The following is a 12,478-nucleotide window of genomic DNA, read 5'->3' as shown; positions in this document are numbered from 1 at the left end:
GTAGCTCCAGGAGAGCCCGACATCCAGTTTGCGTTCAGCAGCCAGTTCTAAGAAGTTCCAGTGATTCCAGGTCAGCCTCCGACCTCTCCCAAAAGGAGACTTTTGCAATTATGGGAGACTTGAGCACAGATTTCGTCAGACCAGTGGGTGCTGGACATAATTCGAGAGGGCTACAAGCTTGAATTTTATTGCCCTTTCTGGGACCTCTTCTTGGACTCTCTGGCAGGAAGATCGGAGAAGGCTGCTAAGGTTACAGCAACAGTACAAAGACTGTTACAAATTGGAGCCATAGAGCCGGTTCCAGACTCAGGCTTATGGAAATACTCTATATACTTCATTGTGCCCAAGAAAGATTCAAGACAATTTGGGGCCAATCTTAGATCTCAAGGCAGTCAATGCGGCATTGAAAGTTCCCATATTCCGGATGGAAAATGTGAGATAAGTCGTTGCTTCAGTGGCGCCAGGTGAATTTTTCACATCCCTTGATCTGACAGAGGCTTGCTTGCATATTCCCAGATCACAAAAAATTGCTCAGGTTTCATGTGCTAGAGAAGCACTTGCAGTTCGTTGCACTGCCTTGGGTTGGCCACTGCACCGCACAGCTTCACCAAAGTAATAGTGATGGCAGCAGCTTACCTAAGCAAGGCAGGAATCCAGGTTTATCCTTGCTTGGATGGCTGGCTGATAAGAGCACTGTCCTTTCTGGACTGCTACCAGGCAGTTGCTCAGGTAGTCCAGCTCTTACAGGATCTCAAGTGGATTATCAATTTCAGAAAGAGCCACCTTGAACCAGCTCAGTGTCTGGAGTATCTGGGAATCCTATTAAACTCAGCAGAGGGCCGAATGTTTCTTCTAGAGCTACACAAACTGAAGCTCAGATGCCAGATCCTAGACATAGCATAACATAGCTTTATTCTTCTATACTGCCACAATCAGACGATTTCTAGGCAGTTTACACTGAAGAGAGTTGGACAATCAGCGAAATACAAATAGCAAAAGTACAACATATTTCTTAAGAATAGACAGAGTAAAATTATTGTAATTAGTGTAACTTCTCTTTAGGAAATGAATCTATCAAACAATAAAGTCTTAATTTCTTTCCAAAATGTGCCATAGGTCAACCTGGCTCCATTGATGTAATTACCTAACCAGGACTGCTGTTTACTTGCTTGAAACATCTCAGTGAAACTGGCTGCTATGGCTTGGCGTTACCTACAGGTTCTTCGGTCCCTGGTGGTGACCATAGAGGTGATTACATGGGAAAGAGCTTATCTGCACCCCATACAGAGCTCACTGCTGGCACATTGGTCTCCTCAGTCACTCACTCTAGAAGGAGTAAGCCTGGATGATGGAGGTGTGACAGAGCTTAAAATGGCTCCAACTGGAGTCGTTATCCAGAGGCCTTCCTCTCCACATAGCATTGTGGGTGATACTAACAATGGATACTAGTATCTATGGCTTAGGAAGGGATAGAGAAGGGCTTGGCAGTCGGATCTCTTAAAGTTCAAGTAGCTAGTCTTTTTGTGCTTCCGGCCAGAGTAGATTGAGCCTCTCATCAAGATTTTGCCAGGTTCCTAAAGAGAGCACTGAGGTTCCGCTCTCTGGTGAAGCAGCCTTTTCCAATGTGGAATCTTAATATCGTATTACAGGCCCTCACTAAGGCTCTGAATGAACCTTTATCGGAAGTGTCTATCATGGATCTGACTGTGAAGACAGTGTTTTTGGTCACAATCATTTCGGCTAGGAGGGTGTCTGAGCTGCAGTTATTATCATTCAAAGAGCCTTTTCTCAGATTCATGGAAGCAGGAATGTCTTTTGCACACTATGCTTTCCTTTCTGCTGAAGGTGGTTTTGGTATTCCATATTAATCAGGAAGTGAGATTACCTGCATTTCAACCCACAGGTGAAAAGAAGCAGAACAAGGTTTTGAGGTTGCTGGAGGGGCTGAGGGTGCTTCTCCGCTATTTTGAGGTGACAAAATAATTTTAGGTTCTCAGACCATTTGTTTGTCATATCCAACTCTAATCATCAGGGAAGACCAGCCTCTAAGGCTTCTATCTCACGGGATTCGCATGGCGATCTCCTCGGTGTACATTGGCTATGATAAACAACTGCCAGTCACCTTGATAACTCACTCTTCCAGAAGTTTGGCTGCTTCTTGAGAAGAGTCCAGGGCCATGCTGTCTGATGAAATTTGCAGGGCAGCCACTTGGTCCACTCTTAATATCTTTATGAAGTTTTACAGAGTGGATGTGTCAGCACAGGCGGACATGGCCTTTGGATCCTTGGTGCTTGTTGCAGGCTCATTTGTTCTACCCTAGACTCAAGGGGCTGCTCTGGTATGTCCCATCCGTAAGGAATCATATGAGGTTTGCACAGGAGTTTCCTGTAGAACAACATAGGATTCCTTACACCCTGCCTTGTCAGAGATGGTTACAACCTGTGTTGAATAATAGTCCAGGCTCAATTTCTAGTAGCTTGGCTCATTGCAGCCAAAAGAGAAGAAAATAAAATTATTGTAAGGCAGTGGGTAAGTTTCACTGCACGCTGCTTTCACAGAGCTATATAAGTGCTGGTTGCAGGTAGGTGGTGAGTTGGTTCCACCTTTAGTTTTGCAATTGCAATGTTTGTTTACTGTTTTTTGTTCCTATTGCAGAGCAGAACAAAAGTTAACATTATCAGGGAGTCCCCCAAACTCCTCCTTGTTATCATTTCCTCTTAGGCGTTATCGCTTGCTTAGCTTTGGGAGAGAGTACTGCCCAGGGAGACAAAGGTGGAGCTGAGAAAAATGATTGATGCCTTCTACAGTCTAACTCATGAGTTGAGGTACACAACCCATCCTTAAGGAATTGTATGCTGTTCTATAGGAAAGAGGATTATTGAGATAAGAACCTAATCCTTCCTTGTTCCTTTTTTAAACCCCGTTTCCTAGCTTCACATACTTACCCAATACTGCACTACCTGTTTGTGGACGCTCCCAAGAAACCTTTTACATACTACTTTTGACCAATCTGTTGGTGCTGTCACCATCTCTAGCCCCCCCACCAAAAAATAAAAAAGCCTTCAGGAGCATTTCACAATGCATCACTCTTTTTGCCTTGCTAATCAAGAACTGCTCTCTTCTGGCAACAGAGAGGGCAGCATGAAGTCTTTGTCTTGTTTCTTACCCTTAACTGCTCCCATCTCCATTCCCAAACTGTTCCGAGTCAGCAAGCAGTCATAGAACTGCAAAGACTGCAGCAGCCACACTGCTAGAGGCCGCATTCTGTCAAGCAGTTCCATTGCCCATAGAATAGTATATTCCTCTGAAAATGGAACTCAATACAATGTCTTACCGATTACATTATGCCCATTTTTTTTTCATCTCTTCTGTGCTGCTTTTTCTCATCTGGAGATTAAATTTTGACTCTAAAATTCTTCACAGTATGTAAATACTGGCTTATTGGATTACAGTACTTTTATTTCCAAAAATCAAAATAAGACCGGCATCCAAAAGCACTAGGACTTTGTGCGGTAGGTTTTGTCCACATTTGCATGCATGCCCAAACTAAGAGGTCTGTAAGCTTTCAATGACTTGGCATCCAAATGTCTCGGCCCTTTTGTAGGAGATGAAATTGCTAAAACTGAAAGCCAGCATCAGTCTAAGCATAACTGCACATACTTAATTGTTCCCCTCGACCCTGAAGAAAAACGTTGTTTGAAACATGCATGTCGGGAGAGGTGGCATTGATGAACTTTTCATAGCTAACCTCGAAGCTAAGTAGCTAATTAATTTGATTAAATAAGAAAAAGATAGTAAGAAATGAAGTACATCAAAATGAAATACAATGAAGAAATAGATATGGAGTTATAAAGTAGGAATAATCATGAAATTAAATGAATTTTAGAGTTCTCATTAAATAAACAATAAAGTGGACTGATGAAGACAAAAGATTGCTGGGCGTTATTTATGGTCCAGTCAATATCCGAAGGTCCGTACAAATGAAAAAATCGTAAAAATAAAGGAATTAATATACATATACATAAATATATATAATGAAGTATATGTTAATATTGGATCAATAATCTCTTTATTTACAGTATATATGGGGCCACAATATGTAAATAGGCACCATATAGCTTTACAAGATTAGAGATTTGAAAAGAGTACAGAGGAAAGTTAGTGATTTAGAGGGAAGTGACTAAGGACTACACTAACAATAGGTTAAGATTTATCAAGTGATTGTAAAAAAATCTCCTTGCCATATATTATAATATGCTGTGTGCAGATGTCTACTGCATGAGTCAACTTCAGCACTGAGTTTCAAGTTTATTAAAATTTGTTAACCTGTTTATCACATTTCTAAGCGGCGTACATATCTAAATTTTATAAAATCTGGGATGGGGAAGGGGTAAAACGCGGACCTGACGGACCTCACGGATCTAAAACTGCACATCCTTAAAAATCTGAGGTCCGTGCCACTTATAGTTAGTTTCTGGCTCTGACAGACCTCGATGACAATTTAGCGCTGACAGATCCATCTCAGCATAGGGAGGGAAAAGTATTAGGATCCGTCAGCGCTAAAATGTCATTGAGGCCTGTCAGAGCCGTGGACCTCAGATTTTTAAATTTACTGGGGCTGCAGGAAACCGGTTTAAAGGATTCGTTTTAGAGCCGCTCCAGCACTAGTCTCTGGTTCTGACAGACCTCAATGACATTTTGGCACTGACGGATCCTAATACTTTTCCCTCCCTATGCTGAGACGGATCCGTCAGCGCTAAATTGTCATCGAGGTCTGTCAGAGCCAGAAACTAAATATAAGTGGCACGGACCTCAGATTTTTAAGGACATGCGGTTTTAGATCCGCAAGGTCTGTCAGTTCCATCAGGTCTGCGTTTTATCCCTAATGAATATGTATATTTGCATGCCTGTTTCCTCCATTATATTCAAATTTCTCTCATGCATATTAATTACAAAATATTGAAGAAGCTAGAAGGTCATGCATTTGGGCTGCAAAAACCAGAAGGAACGGTACAATTTAGGGGTGAAGAACTTATATGCACGGCGGAAAAGCAGGACTTGGGTGTGATTATATGTGATGATCTTAAGGTGGCCAAACAGGTTGAAAAAGTGACGACAAAAACTAGATGGATTCTAGGTGCATAGGGAGAGGTAAGGCCAGTAGGAAAAAGGAGGTATTGATGCCTCTGTATAAGACTCTGGTGAGACCTCATTTAGTAAATTGTGTACAATTCTGGAGGCTGCACCTTCAAAAAGATATAAAAAGGATGGAGTCGGTCCAGAGGAAGGCTACTAAAATGGTATGCGGTCTTCATCAAAAGGCATATGGGGACAGACTTAAAGATCTCAATCTGTATACTTTGGAGGAAAGGTGGGAGAGGGGAAATATGTTAGAGATGTTTAAATACCTATGTAATATAAATGTGCATGAGTCGAGTCTTTCATTTGAGTAGAAACTCTGCAATGTGAGGGCATAGAATGAAGTTAAGAGGTGATAGGCTCCGTAGTAATCTGAGGAAATACTTTTTTACGGAAAGGGTGGTAGAACAGTCTCCCAGAAGAGGTGGTGGAAGCAGAGGCTGTGTTTGAATTCAAGAGGGCCTGGGATAGGCACATGGGATCTCTCAGAGAGAGAAAGAGATAATGGTTACTGTAGATGGTCATACTAGATGGGCCATTTGGCCTTTTATCTGCCATCATGTTTCTTTATTTCTATAAATTCAATTCAAATATACAATCGATTATAATAATATATTTTCAAACATCATAAGTCATATTTTTTCATAGAAATAACATCACACTACATGCCAAAAACGAGCCTCACCGTAAATGGAAAACATTCAATAATACAATACATAAAACTTGAATAAGACACATGTTCACTAATCATCTAGACATATCAAAATATAAGGACACCAGCTAGAGTTAGTATGAGCTACTAGGTTAGCATGAGATCTAGTGGCCCTTTACTAAAGGGTGTTAAGCCCTAATACACGGTTATTGCACCAAAAAAGTCTTACTGGAAAATGAGTTAAAGCATTTTGTGGTAATTCGCTTATCATGTGGTGTTTATTTTTCTTTCTATTTTTTTCAGGAGCGGTGCAATGTGGACAGGGAATGGGCATTCCAGCATTATTCCAGGTAGCACATTCTGATTAGCATGCACTAACTGGATAATCTGGACTTAACATGGGAGAACTTGCTGCCTTTTACTGTTTATAGTAGGTGGAAAGTGCTCCGGTGTAAAATTTTTTGCTAATGTAAATTAGTGCAGGACCTGCCAAGATAAAAACAGTCTCCTCCTTCAAACAAGTTTTAAAGACTTGTTTATTTTCTACTTCTTTCTCTGAGATGAACTACACCATGCTCTGTTCCTTCTACTTTTATTTCTGTTTAATTTTTTAAACCACTTTGATGCTTATATGTAGGCTTTTGGCGGTATATGAAGTCTGCTAAAATAAGTAAAATACTGGCAACTTAAATATAGTCTTAGCACGCAGGAAGGTCCCATGTTAAAACACACTAAGCTCATATTTTGGTGTGCTTTAGTAAAAAGACCTCCTAGTTATTAATAACGTGGTGTTAAGTGCAAGCACACATTAGTAACTCAAGCTGTATTTTGTACCCAAGGGAAAAAGAGGTTTAGGGGACTTGTCCATGTCGCAAGGAACACCAATAGGATGTGAACCCTGGCTTCCTTGGTTTTCAACCTGCTGCTCTAATCACTAGGCTTAAATGTAGGATGGGGGACCCTCCTCGTACCCACCTTGCATATTAGAAAATTGAAATTAGATTTTTTTGTGCAATATTCATTGAACATTTTAATTTTATCTACTGTCATACCTGTTTTCTTGGTTCCTTTCAAAACAAAAGAAAAGGTGGAGTCTGATGTTTACTAATGCAGGCTTTATTAAAATTCAGAAGTATATTCAATCTTTAAAATAGGAAAGTTCATCCACAACTTTGGTTATTGGAGAGGACCCAACAAGGTCCGTGTTCCAATCAAAAAAAGTCTTTCTCGGGGGTTCAATTGGTCTCTCCAAAGGTTCCGTGGATATGTCAACCTACTTCCGGGAAGACTTTTTGGACCGAAAAACGGACCATGTTGGGCCCTCTGCAATAACCAAAGTTATGGATGAACTTTCCTGTTTTAAAGACTGAATATACTTCTAAATTTTAATAAAGCCTGTATCAGTAAACATCAGACTCCACACTTTCTTTTGTTTTGGACACTCATTCTTCTTTGGATCCAAGGGGTCAACTTTTTTGGTTCTTGGTTCCTTTCAACATTTTGCTGTCTCTTAAGTGGGTTTGCTAAAATTATCTTCAATTAAAATCATGCATAGGTGTATGTTGTGTGAACAGCTTAGATGAGGAGTGTATTTTTATATGTTCTCTTTTTGTAACCCATTCTGAGCCCCCGGGAAAACGGGATAGAAATCAAATTAAATAAATAAACACATTTTCAAGTAGTTTGCATAAAATTCAGTGTTTCATGAGTTGGCTGTAACTTCAGTGTAAATTTACCATGGCAGAAATGAATTCAGACAGTTATGAACCCTTTATTATAGTTAAACATCTATGTTGGTCTCATTAAGAAATCATAACACAGTGGTACTGCTATATTTGTGTGGCTCCACAAAATCGCCAATTGCATGTACTCAGAATGGATCCTTTGTTTGGAAATACACCTCAAGTATGTTATCAGAATTCTTGCAGCTTGGTATTGAAGTTATCTCAGAACCTTTTCTTTTTAAATACACTCCTGGCTTTCATTCCCAAGAAGACCGGGGAAAGAGTTCAGTCCTCTGTCATCTTAGGGCACTGCTTCAGCTTTTCTTTGGATTTGTTTCATTTTTTTGTGAGCTATTTCAAAATGTCATGTTGGATGTTATCTAAAACTTCTGCCATTTTAACTATTTAGTTTTCTCAGTAAAATGTAGGAGAAACAGGGGCAAAAAATTGTGCTATCTCTCATCACTAAAAATATGTATGAAGTTAAATGAGAGTTTCAGTTCTAGAATCCTCCCTACAACGGCAGAGAGATAAGAGAAGCTTTCCTGGTTGAGACAATGAATGTCAAAGTTCTAAAAATAAAATCAAGTGCATTTCAAAACCTAGGAATGCAAAATACAAATCACTGTGTTCTTTCTGGCACTTTTTTCTTCAGAAGCCAGGGTTTACATCCTACTTCTCCTGGTGACCTTAAGCAATTCACTTAACTTTCCATTGCCTCAGGTACAAACTTAAAAAATAATTCTATAACTAGGTATCTGAAGTTAAGTACTCCTTTTCACACAAGCAAACTAAATGCCTAAGTGCTATAGTCAGGGCTGTGGAGCTGATAGATAAATCCTTCAACTCCAACTCCTCAATTTCTGGTACCCATGACTCCGACTCCAGGTACCCAAAATTGTCTCCGATTCCTCGACTCCAACTCTGACTCCGCAGCCGTGGCAGGGCTGTGGAGTTGGTAGATAAATCCTTTGACGCCAACTCCTCAGTTTCTGGTACCCAGGACGTCGACTCCAGTACCCAAAATTGTCTCCGACTCCTCGACTCCAACTCCACAGCCCTGGCTATAGTGCACACTGAAGGAGACCATACATGTAGTCAGATCATGAGCATGACATTAGTGTCTTCCCAGTTATGCATGCAACTTGATGGGATACTATAATTTAAAAGCTCAGTCACTGGTCTGTTAAAAAATAAAAATTCTCCAAAAATTAAATAATTTTATTAAAGTGAGTACTTGAAGTACTTCTTCAAACTGTCGGATCTTTAGAAGTATACCAAAGATCAGAAGTCATCTCCACACTACATTGTGTATAGGAAACCACATCAGCTTATTGCATGCTTATTGCATATGATCTCAAACCCCTGAAGAAACCATAAAAATAAATGGTGATATGGGCTTGTTGGGATACAAAAGATCATACCTTTGAAGCCAGTTGATCTTTGCTATACTTCTGAAAAGTGATAGTTTTAGGCAGTATTTTAAGCTCTATATTGAGCATAAGTGTTCATTTTAATGAAACTATTTATTTAAATTTTGGAAGTTTTTACAGACTAATGATTGAGTTTTGAGCCTATAGAGAACTGACCCTTGCGTGGCTGACTCAAAGGCTTCTAAGGTCTTTTCCTCCATTTTTTTTTTCCAGTGACAGCTAATTTGCTCTGTGATTTCAAAGTCTTTACTAGTAGATCATATTGTTTATTCTCTAGAATTGTATTATGCAGATCTGAGTGCATCTCCTTTGAATTCAGTATGCAGTACTATAAGTTACACCCCCCCTTAACGTATTTAAGTGTGCTCAGTTATGCCAGCTCTAAGGCTGGTGTAACTGTGGGGTGCCTAAATGTAAGGAAAACATATAGTAGGTTATGTTACTATTCTGTAACAGAATCAGGGTTATAGAATAGGAACTCCATGTGCGTCATCAAGGTACATCTTTAAGGGCTAGATTTTCAAAACACTGCGTAAAAAAAAATGACGGGCTGCCGTCACATCTGTTATAGTAGCGATTGTAAAAAAAAGTGAGTCATTCTCCCCAAAACGCTCATGCAGATAAGGTTGGTGAAGAGTAGCGAAGACTCACTAACGTTGCATGTGTCCATCGCTGGTTACAGAGATGGGCACATGCGCTGAAGAAATATAAAATAAAAAAACACAACAGCAGGAGAGATGCCCAACTCTCCCGCCCAACCGAAACCCCCACTCCCTGGCGGCGGGAGGGTGTAGGTAGCCCTCCTGCCGATCTTTGATTTGGGAGTCTTTAAAAAAAAAATTTGTAGGTGTATTCTGTGTATGTGCCGATCGCTCTCACCAGCTTTTAGAACATAATTTTCATACCAAGTAAACACAACTTGTTGCACAGTAAATTAAACTCACTCCTATAATTAATTCAAGGCACTTTTCAGTCAACTGTGTGTAAGAATAAACTACCCCTAGTTGGCCTGTAAGATTATATAGTTTAATTCTTTTATAACTGTAATGTTGACTATTTGTAAAATGCCAGGAGTATCGACTGCTTTATTGAGAGAGAAAGGAATTGCCAAATACATCGGAAGTTAGATGTCTGTTCATTTGTATTATTAGTCTTTGTGAACCCCATAGAACTTAATGGTATTTGCGATATAGAAGTGAGTTTTATGTTATTTTATGTTATTTGATAGTCAAACATACCTCTTTTCACTTAGCATATAAGGATGTGACAATTTAGGGCTCCTTTTACAAAGCCGCACGACTTTTCATCACACACTAACCCCTGCGCTGGCCGAAAAACTACCGCCTGCTCAAGAGGAGGCAGTAGCAGTTTAGCGTGCGTGGCTTTGTAAAAGGAGCCCTTAGTGATATGACTCAATAGCTTAATTTAGGGGATAAGTTATCCACCTTGAAATAAATGATAAGGTGGTATATCAAAATTTTAATAAACTTGATAAGTTATCAAGGTGCAATAAAAGGCAAACTTTTACCACACGTTCATTTACCATAGAAATTAGCAACCTGTGATATCGCAGTACCACAGCTTGCTAATTCTCATGGTAAATGCATAATGATATTCGTGAGCAACATTGTCAGGCTACCCCAACAATATCAGGCTACCAAGCTGTGGCCCAATGCTGCCCATCCATATCTTAAAGGGCCTGACACACAAATGTAATGTAAGTGGCCACAGTGTCCTGCCCCCATTCAAGCCCCTCCTGTTAAAGGCTCACAAATGCTGGGATTCAAAGTGGCACCGGCGATCCCTAGTGTTAATCTTTCATTACTACCGCTAAGGGTCATGTTTTCCAGTGCTGCCAAGACAGTGAAATAACACCAACTTTTTGTTGGGGTTACTTTATTGGCTAAACAAGCAATTTCTAAACTAGGTTCCATGAACTTTCTTCCCCAATATTGTTTATATGGGTATACCCCCCAAAAAACTGTAAGGAAGCTTAGGATTGTCCAAAACACAGCGGTCCGCTTGATATTTGGATTAAAAAAGAGCGACCATGTTAGCCCCTACTACAGACTGCTTCACTGGCTGCCAATGGAGGCACGAATAATATTCAAGTTCTCTTGCATATGTTTCAAGCTGGTTTGGGGACTAGCTCCTACATACCTGCTTCCTCACTTCACTCTATACAGTCCTACGAGTCAAACCAGAAACAGCAACCTATTTGCATACCCAAGCATTACCGGCTGCAAATAGAAAACCTTCCTGGATAGAACTTTTATGTACCAAGCTAACAAACAACAACACTGGTTAGACAGCTACATAAATGGAGCAAGACTGACATATAATGCCTTTAGAAAAGCCATAAAAACTGCCTTATTCAACAGAATTGTCACCTAAAAAAGTACCTACACCTAATACTACATATGTCCTCTCCTGCTTTCAAGTCTGAAATGTCTAACATTATATTTTGCTGCCTTTTTAAGACTCTGTTTGCTGTATTTTCTCTGCCTTTTGTAAGACTCTATATGCTTTTTGTAAGTTTCTATATACTGTATCCCGGACTTCAACATATTGTAACTCGCTGACTGTCCAGCTCTCTTCAGTGTGAACCGCCTATGGCGGTATAGAAGAATAAAGTTATTATTGGATCATTTTGTAACTGTTCACTAGTTTATACCAAATAATTGTTAACTATTCTCTGCACCTGCAATGCATAAATTGATTTGAACTGTTTTTCTGATATGCTGTAACTTCGCTGTAAATGTACAGTCTCTTAACCTGTAAACCGCTCTGAACTGATTTGTGGTATTGCGGTATACAAAAATAAAGTTATTATTATTATTATTATTATTATTAGTTCTAGTTAGTTGGGGCAGGAGCAATCCTCGGTTGCTTCTGCCCATACTAGCTCCAATCTCAAAATGGCTGCCGAGACCTCCAGCAGAAGTTTTGTGCTTCTGCTTCTGCCTCCTCTAGACCATCAGTAATACAAGAGGCCAGGAAGGGTGGGATCTTAGTAGAGAATGACACGGGGACAAATTTTTCCCCATCCCCACAGGAACTCAATTTCTCCACCCCATCCCCGTGTGTTTTGTCCCTACCCCTGCCCCATTCCTGTAAGCTCTGCCTTAACTGTACAAGCCCCAGACACTTATGATTTTAAGGCTTGTGCAGATGAGGATGGAGCTTGCAGGAATGGGGCGGGGACAGGAAAAGAACTTGTGAGGACGGGATGGGAAACTCCGTTCCCGCAGGGACGGGGAAAAATTTGTCCCCTGTGTCATTCTCTAGTTCTTACTTTGAGGGGGAGATTCCATAGTGTTTGAAAAATATTTAGGAGTTCCACTATAGAAAACATTTGAGAATCACTGGACTATACAGCAGCTTGTGGTATGCACCCAGTGCTCAGAGCAAGCCACAGTATACAGTTCATATAATAATGAACTGCTTTACATGCATTTGCATGTTTTGAATTCACTATTGTCTTGCCCTTATACAATCTGTGTTGATGGTCTTTAAGTCACCTTAAGGG

The 12,478-nt window shown here is 40.1% G+C and overlaps 1 protein-coding gene across 6 annotated transcripts in view; it reads left to right on the top strand.

Moving 5' to 3' along the window:
- The window catches only part of PWWP2B (PWWP domain containing 2B), a 92,329-nt gene that overhangs the window by 65,991 nt on the left and 13,860 nt on the right, over positions 1 to 12,478 (top strand). Inside the window, exon 4 of one of the 6 annotated variants that reach the window (XR_004539295.1) lies at positions 6,096 to 6,142. The exons of the other annotated variants lie outside the window; for them this stretch is intronic. The gene's annotated coding sequence lies outside the window, so the exon portion shown is untranslated. The remainder of the gene's footprint in view (positions 1 to 6,095; positions 6,143 to 12,478) is intronic. 6 annotated transcript variants of the gene reach the window in all.

Source organism: Geotrypetes seraphini, chromosome 4 (genome assembly GCF_902459505.1).
Source record: "Geotrypetes seraphini chromosome 4, aGeoSer1.1, whole genome shotgun sequence".
Lineage (NCBI taxonomy): Eukaryota > Metazoa > Chordata > Amphibia > Gymnophiona > Dermophiidae > Geotrypetes > Geotrypetes seraphini.
The sequence above is the reverse complement of the archived record's forward strand: the minus strand, read 5'-3'. Positions and strand labels throughout refer to the sequence as shown.